Source organism: Macrobrachium nipponense, chromosome 37, assembly GCF_015104395.2.
Source record: "Macrobrachium nipponense isolate FS-2020 chromosome 37, ASM1510439v2, whole genome shotgun sequence".
NCBI lineage: Eukaryota > Metazoa > Arthropoda > Malacostraca > Decapoda > Palaemonidae > Macrobrachium > Macrobrachium nipponense.
In genome coordinates this window covers 30,514,059-30,523,731 of record NC_061097.1, presented here as the reverse complement: position 1 = coordinate 30,523,731, position 9,673 = coordinate 30,514,059, and positions in this window count along the sequence as shown.

Below are 9,673 nucleotides of genomic sequence, written 5' to 3'. Positions count from 1 at the left end.
TTGATTATTATTATTATTATTATTATTATTGTTAAAAAGAATGGCAGAATTAAGCGAGTTGATTTTATATATTGTTTTTTGGTTTTTTTTTTTTTTTTCTATTTTCCTTACAATTCGCTTCTCAGGCTCAGCGATGTTTCTGAGTAACTGACCAATATTCATATTGGGAATTTTCAAAAATCATAAATGCTGAAGGTAATCTTTTATTGGAAAAGGATATCAGGTCCAGGTCAAGCAGGGGTAGTCGTCAGTGCTGGTATTATTCCGTAAGGCGTAGTTTCAGTTCGGGGCCGGGTTCGTCTTCGATTTAATGGGCTGGTATTGGTGCTGGTATAGCTGGTATATCTGGTATTACGTAACGTTTCGACCTTCTCGCAGGTCATCCTCGGACGAGTCGTTTGAAGAGGACTGTGGGCAAGAAAGTCTGTGGGGTGGGGGGGGGGGCGGTATTTTATAGCGGCTGCGGACCTAGAGTTGCATTCTCATTTGGTCGGGCCGGTCTTGGACGAAGTCGTGGGATCCTCGCCTCGAAGGTCCTCGGGGTGGATTCTCTCGTGCGAGCGCCACAGTAGTGTTGCCTGGGGATGAATGACAGGAATTCCGTCCGTAGCAGGAATCCTGTCATCCCGTGGGGGCTCCTGATTATCTGGTATTGTCGGGGGGTCGTTCGCTGCTCTCCGGGCGGCGGTGGGAAGGAGAAACGTTTCTTTGGGTGATGTTAAGATTTGTTTCTCCTTGCCTATATGGAGGGCTTCTAAGAGGCGCAGACTCGGGGATCCGTTGTCTTGGTCTATTATTTCGATATTAGGAATAATATCATTTCTCTTTATCCGTTTGTTATGAGCAGTCCTGGCGTGGTTGAAGATGGCTCCTTCTTGAGCGTGGCAGGAGATTCGCTTGGAGAAACGCATGGAGGTCATACCGACGTATTTGCCGAGGCATCCTCGGACGGGGCATGTGTAACGGTAGACCACACTCGTCTTCTTCAAGGGATCCTGCAGGGGCGCCGAAGGGTTGTTTCTCATCACCAGGCTGCTCGTCTTCTTCATTTTATAATAGATAATTAACTTGATATTTTTGTCAACGCCGCCTCTAACGCCCTGCATTTGCCACCCATAACGGGTGACCATGACTTAGGCTACATCTATGGGAATGTTAAGACCCATAAGCAAGGGAACCCCTTTCGCGCCCCATAATCAGCTAGATCCCTGCCCCTACGTACCTGTTGGCCAAGAAACTCAAACACCATCTTAACCCCGTACGTCCAGATAGGCACAACTTGAAAGTCCGTCGCCGAGTTCTTGGAAGCGCTACGAACAACTCCCCGGAGGATGCATCGCTTCGATGGATGTAGAGTCCCTCTTTACCAACGATCCCGTAGACGAGACCATACAAATGATCTTGGACAGAGTTTTACAGGGACCCCGGCACTCCATCCTTAAACATCCCAGAGCATGCCCTTCGAGCCCTGCTGGAAATCTGTACTAAGAAGGCCCCTTTTGCTGATCACCGCAACTATATGTACACCCAGATCGACAGCGTGGCGATGGGATCGCCCCTTGGGGTCCTTTTCGCCAATTTCTATATGGGTACCGTCGAAGAGAGGGTCTTCCAGAATTCCAACAAACCGAGGATGTACGTGCGCTACATTGATGACACCTTCGTCTGCGCCGACTCCCAGGATGAGATAGATAGAGCAGCTGCGACGTGCATTCCACGACCACAGCTGCCTCTGTTCACAATTGAACATTGCCAAAGAACCACCGCCTCCCTTCTTGACGTTCTTGTCGAACAGCGAGATTCTGAATTCAGCACGAAGGTGTACACAAAGCCGACGAACTGGTATGTGCATGAACGGTGAGAGCGAGTGCCCTGAGAGGTATAACGCGCTCCACCCATCAGCGCCTTCGTCAGGAGGGCCCTCTCACACTGCTCCTCCTGGAATGACACACACAGTGAGTTGGAGCGCGCCACCCAGGTCCTCATCGACAACGGACACACCAATCATGCTGTTGATGAATCTATAGGAAAAATATGGAAGCCTGGTACCACCAGGAACCCCGCCCCGATGTTGCAGAGCCCACCCTCAAGCTGTTTTACAAGGGACACTTCCACCGGAGGTACAAGGAGGACGAACAAGCCCTCAAAAAGATCATCGACGAAAACGTCAGCCCCGCCGACCCAGACAAAAATATCAAGTTAATTATCTATTATAAAACGAAGAAGACGAGCAGCCTGGTGATGAGAAACAACCCTTCGGCGCCCCTGCAGGATCCCTTGAAGAAGACGAGTGTGGTCTACCGTTACACATGCCCCGTCCGAGGATGCCTCGGCAAATACGTCGGTTATGACCTCCATGCGTTTCTCCAAGCAAATCTTCCTGCCACGCTCAAGAAGGAGCCATCTTCAACCACGCCAGGACTGCTCATAACAAACGGATAAAGAGAAATGATATTATTCCCCCCCCTAATATCGAAATAATAGACCAGACAACGGATTCCCCTACGTCTGGGCGCCCTTTCTTAGAAGCCCTCCATATAGGCAAGGAGAAACCAAATCTTAACATCACCCAAAGAAACGTTTCTCCTTCCCACCGCCGCCCGGAGCCGGGAGCAGCGAACGACCCCCCAACAATACCAGATAATCAGGAGCCCCCACGGAAATGACAGGATTCCTGCTACGGACGGAATTCCCTGTCATTCATCCCAGGCACACTACTGTGGCGCTCGCCCACGAGAGAATCCCCGAGACCCTTCGAGGCGAGATCCACGACTTCATCCAAGACCGGCCCGACCAATGAGAATGCAACTCTAGGTCCGAGCCGCTATAAATACCGCCCCACAGACTTTCTTGCTACAGTCTCTGCAAACGACTCGTCCGAGGATGACCTGCGAGAAGGTCGAAACGTTACGTAATACCAGATATACCAGCTATACCAGCACCAATACCAGCCCTTAAATCGAAGACGAACCCGGCCCCGAACTGAACTACGCCTACGGAAAATAATACCAGCACTGACGACGACCCCTGCTTGACCTGGACCCTGATATCCTTTTCCAATAAAAGATGTTACCTTCAGCATTTATGATTTTTGAAAATTCCCAATATGAATATTGGTCAGTTACTCAGAAACATCGCTGAGCCTGAGAAGCGAATTGTAAGGAAATAGAAAAAACAATATATAAATCAACTCGCTTATTCTGCCATTCTTTTTAACAGTATTTGCCTAAAAGATCTTCTACCAAAAACCTTATATTATATTATTATTTATTATTATTATTATTATTTATTATCATTTTGATAGAAGACCCCTTTTGCAAATGCTGTTAAAAAGGATGGCAGAATTGAGCGAATTGATATTATATGTTGTTTTCTCTATTTTTCTTACAATTCGCTTCTCAGGGGCTCAGCGATGTTTCTGAGTAACTGGCCAATATTCATACTGGGAATTCCTAAAAATGATAAAAATGCTGAAGGTGATCTTTTATTTTATTAAAACAGGATCTCAGGTCCAGGTCAAGCAACTTACGACGACGTCTGCTTGACCTGGACCTGAGATCCTGTTTTAATAAAATAAAAGGTCACCTTCAGCATTTTTATCATTTTTAGGAATTCCCAGTATGAATATTGGCCAGTTACTCAGAAACATCGCTGAGCCTGAGAAGCTAATTGTAAGGAAAATTGAAAAAACAATATAAAAATCAACTCACTTAATTCTGCAATTCTTTTTAACAGTATTATTATCATTTATTATTATTATTATTATTATTTATTATTATTCGGAAGACAGACCCTTTTCATATGGGACATGCCCACCACGGGGGCCACTGACTTGAAATTCAAGCTTCCAAAGAATATTAGTGTTCATTTGAAAGAAGTAACAGAAGGTGACAGGAAATACAGAAAGAAGAGACGAGTTATCAAAAAGTTGATTAAATAAACAAATAGATAAAAATATAACTATACTAAAATACAGAGAAATGTTTTAAAGCAGTAATGCACTGTAACTTTGCTTGAATTTTTGAGGTCACAATTGCAAACGGAGTGAAGAATAACTGTTTTGAAAAACCAACTGGCATTAAAAGACAATTAAAACACAATTACGTAGATAAACTCGTAAATTAACAATTGACAAACGAGTTGATTCAACAAACTTTGCAATGATATGGCGTGACAGTCTTAAGAGACTTTTCAAAATTTACTCATTTGAAACGTAGTTTGTACCTTCGCCACCCTGACTATTCAAGGAAAAGAAATTATTAGACATTTTTTTTTTTTAATCAGGAAGAAACATCGGGGTTTCAGACCACCATCAGGGTTTCTGAAAGGCCAAAGTTTTTTGTTATATCTATGTGATGCCAAACATCTATATTCCACAACGGAGAAAAGACACACGTAGATCTTATTTTGCAACGTCGCCAATAATCAATGCTTCGCAGATACGAAAAAGAAAGGAGAGAGAGAGAGAGAGAGAGAGAGAGAGAGAGAGAGAGAGAGAGAGAGAGAGAGAGAGACTGAGCTGCTGCTCATTCAGGAGCAAGAGCATCGACTGGCATCCATCAACCACAACAAACACATCCGGGAACTTCAAGAAGAAACGAAATCTTTTTGGTCCGCTCCACCTTTTCCAGCCCCTCCCCCCTACATCCTTACCCCTACCCCTTCCCACCCCTCCTCCATTTCCAAGACGTCCTATTGATGATATTGACAGTTCAGGCGACCCGGAGTTTTGTTCAGCCTAGAGTCTTTGAGGGAGAATTAATCTTGCTGGTGGTATTTGAAACAGATGCATACAGAGAGAGAGAGAGAGAGAGAGAGAGAGAGAGAGAGAGAAGAGAGAGAGAGAGAGAGAGCGAGGAAATTCGATAGGAGATGGTCTTTCTGAGAAACGCGAGGTGGTTAGATACAAAGGGTTGTCATTCACAAGTTTCTACACACCTACACATACAAAAACATACACATCGTACAATTCAATCAACTTTTAGGCTCCCATTCAAACATTCGTACTCTCTCTCACTCTCCTTTTTCTCTCAAAGTTAATTTCGGTTTTTCTTTCTTTTTTCGCTCAGTTCAAAACACTTTTCTCTCAAACCTTCACACACACATTCTCTCTCTCTCTCTCTCTGCTCCTACTGATAAGTGAGCGCACGATTTCTCCTCGGATGGACTAACAAGTCTTTAAGACATCCTCATCCTTGTAACTCTCTTTCTCTTTCTCTCTCCAAACTATATAATCACATGTAATCCCTTTTAATTACTACACTCTCTCTCTCTTATCCCTAAATCTTTATTCCAGTTTTTACTCTTTTTTTTTTTTTCACTCTCACTATATTTAATTTCAATTAACTTTTTTCTCTCATTCATTTGTATACCCTCTCTCTCTCTCTCTCTCTCACCTTTTTACCTGAATGTTAATTCCAATTTTTCTTTCGTTTTTCTCTTTCAATTTAATACACTTTTCTCTCTCAAACATTCATACTCTCTCTCTCTCTCTGCAAACTACATAATCACAAGTAATCCCCATTTAATAACCACTGATAATTCTTCCGCAGCAATACGCACGATCGATAGCCAATAATTGCGCATAATTACCCAATTGGAGGAAGAACGGACGAAAAACGCAAAGCTAATTATATTTCCTTGGCTGCTACAATGATCTTGGTGGTGCACATTATCCCGTCTCCTAATTGGAAGTTTTTCGTAGAGGGCGATTGGCTATGCAAATTGCCATCCTCAATTTGTGGTGGTGTGGGTGGTGGGTAGCTGCAGCTCTACGTAACGTGCAAGTCATACTGAGGCACTTGACTTTAAATATACTTGATATCAAGGTTTTTGGCTTTGAATATACTTAATACCAAGCCTTTGACTTTAAATATTCTTGATATCAAGGTTTTTGGCTTTCAATATACTTAATACCAAGATTATAATACTAAGGCCCTTGACTTTAAATATTCTTGATGTCAAGGTTTTCGGCTTTAAATATACTTAATACCAAGCTTATAATACTAAGACCCTTGACTTTAAATATTATTGATATCAAAGTTTTCGGCTTTAAATATACTTGAATACCAAGCTTATAATACTGAGGCCCTTGACTTTAAATATACTTTATATCAAGGTTTTCGGCTCAAATATACTTAATATCAAGATTATAATACTAAGGCCCTTGACTTTAAATATTCTTGATATCAGGGTTTTTGGCTTTAAATATACTTAATATCAAGATTATAATACTAAGGCCTTTAACTTTAAATATACTTGATATCAAGGTTTTCGGCTTTAAATATACTTAATACAAAGCTTATAATACTAAGACCCTTGACTTTAAATATTCTTGATATCAAGGTTTTCGGCTTAAATATACTTAATATCAAGATTATAATACTAAGGCTCTTGGCTTTAAATATACTTGATATCAAGGTTTTCGGCTTTAAATATACTTCATACCAAGCTTATAATACTAAGGCCTTTGACTTTAAAATATTCTGAATATTCCAGTCGGCTTTAAATATACAAAGGTTTTTCGGCTGTTTAAATATACTTAATATCAAGATTATAATACTAAGGCTCTTGGCTTTAAATATGCCAAATAACAAGGCTTTTGACTTAAAATATATTTAATATCAAGGCTTTTGGCTTTAAATATATAAAATATCAAGCTTTTAATATCAAGGCTTTTGGCTTTAAATTTAATTAATATCAACCTTATAATATCAAGGCTGTTAGTTTTAAATATACTTAATATCAAGTCTGTTGGCTTTAATTATACTTCATATCAAGGCTCTTGGTTTTAAATATACTTAATATCAAGGCTTTTGGGTTTAAATATACTTAATATCAGCTTATAATATCAAGGCTGTTGGCTTGTAGCTTTAAATATACTTGATATCACGGCTATTTACTTTAAACATACTTACTATCAAGGCTATTTACTTTAAATATACTTTATCTGCAGACAATAGGCTTTAAATATACTTAATATCAAAGGTATTTGCTTTCCATATAGTACTTAATTTGCAGACAATTGGCTTTAAATATACATGATATCAAGACTATTTACTTTAAGCATACTTGATATCAAGGCTATTTTGCTTTAAATACGCTTAATATTAAGGATATTTCAAGGTTATTTGCTTTAATACTGGATATCAAAGGTATTAGCTTAAAATATGCTTAATTTGGAGACAACCTCCTTTAAATATACTGGATATCAAGACTATTTACTTTAAATATACTAGAAATCAACGCTATTTGCTATCTGCTTTTAATACATTTTAATGACGTGACTACTGGCTCTATATGTGCTTGATATGAAGGCTATTGGCTTTAAATATATATATATATATATATATATATTATATATATATATATATATATATATATATATATATATATATATATATATATATATTCCAAGTGCGAAACGTCCTTGGATACAAATGCTAATGCTACAGATTATATGCTATGAAATTTTTCTTATTATAAAGCAAATGTTTGCTTGGTATATAAATATGTATGAGTATACATATATATATATATATTATATATATGTATATATATATATATATGGTATATATATATACATATATAAACTTATAACCTCACTTGTTACCGGATCGATAAGTCATGACGTTTTGATTTCATCTTTGTCCGCAGGACAGTGGTTCGAACCCACGAGAGGACGAAATTATTATAACAAACTAAAATTTCCCTTCAGTTTACATTATAAGAAAAATATATGAATTCCAAAGTGGAGCGAATTAAAATATTAAAAGGATAATTTATATGAATCACGGTGATGTGATAATTGATAATTATTCATATATATATATATTTTATATATATATATATATATATATATTATATAAAAGTTCACTTCAGCACTAGGGATTAATATTTACAGCAAAACCTTTGCAACAGAAGCACCAATGCCAACCAAACACCTGACATAAACTGTGCCATTTAAACCGTCAAAAGAGAGAAACACTTATTACGCAAAGGAAGGCCTTTCGTCACTCAGAGTTTTTAAAAAAAATTAATTAAAAAATCGAAGCAATATATTTACAAAGTGGGATTGGATTGCCGGTGCTAAAAAGGCATAAGTACACACGAACCCCCCTTTTGGGACGAAAAAATAGAGAGAGAGAGAGAGAGAGAGAGAGAGAGAGAGAGAGAGAGAGAGAGAGAGAGAGGAGAGAGGCCCTCCACTCCTTGACGTGTGGTACATCTGACATGTCAATCAAAATGCAAAAGTGGGCCCCACACGCAGAGAGAGAGAGAGAGAGAGAGAGAGAGAGAGAAATTCATACTGAATGACAGAATAGAGCAGATATATATGGAGGTCCACGATATATATAATATGTGTGTATAATATATATATATATATATATATATATATATAGAGAGAGAGAGAGAGAGAGAGAGAGAGAGAGAGAGAGAGAGAGAGAGAGAGAGAGAGAGAGAGAGAGAGAGAAGCAAATAAAAGGTTTTTAATTTGATTACATGAGAACTAACCCTGAATGGTGTCTTTATAGAAGCACAAACGAGAGAGAGAGAGAGAGAGAGAGAGAGAGAGAGAGAGAGAGAGAGAGAATAAATAAATAAGTAGACGGATAGGAGAAAATCCTTCCTACCCAACACGAACCTTAAGCACCCGTGTGCCGTTTTTCACCAAAAAAATTTTCCAGCGGATTTCAAACACCGCTCTCTTGGACAGTATTGTCAGGTGCCTGAAATCAACTTATGGTGTATTTTAAGCTTTATTTCTGGCTTTCTTTATGCTTTCTAATTCTCCTACGAAGGAGAAACTCAGTAGGTGAAAATGTCTACTCTCCAGTCAGTATTGCCAAGTGAAAAAAATCAATTTGAGGCTACAGTATATTCAGAACTTTCTTTTCTGGCTTTCCATAAGCTTTCTAACGCTCTTCCGAGAAGAGAAAATCGGTAAGGGAAAGTACTTGATTTCTTTAATCAATATGCAAGGCTAAATTGCTTTCTCAACACATCAAAATCACCCATTTCTGAACGATTATATGTGGGAATTGTAGGACTACTTTCTTATAATAGTCTTACGAAAACAGAAAGTAAGTAGGAGAAAGTACTCCGTATTAATTAATAAATACATAAGCCAAACTACTTTTCTTTACATAAAGACACAAGCTAAACTCCTTTCTAATCGGTTAAAATATATATACTTCTAAAACAACTACATGTGGGAGTATAGGTGTGGGAATGTATTGGATCTGGCAACACTGAATCCCAAACGTCAACACAAGCGTTCCAATACTTTACTTTTTTTCAGAAGACTTTTGTGTCGAATCGGCGCGTGGACATACATTGCTGCACTGCCTTTTTCTTTTGCTTTATTCTCTCTCTTTCCACCGATTAATCTGGCGGACAGGTGAGCGTGGAAAAGGTAGTGGGAGAGAAAAAGGAAAAATTGAAAATCGGTTACAAGGGAGAACAGAAAATAAGAAGAATGAAGAAGAGAAATTCGACAACTAAACCGTTCAAGATTAAGGCGCCAGACACTGCTTTCTTTTGTTTCATTTATTTACGTTCTTTTTTTTAATTTATGGTTTCTCTTTTGCTTTACTCTTTTACTTTCTCTTTTGCTTTCGTCACCAAAGCGTCAAACTGGATTAAAATCCAGTCACACGTACGCAAAATGTTT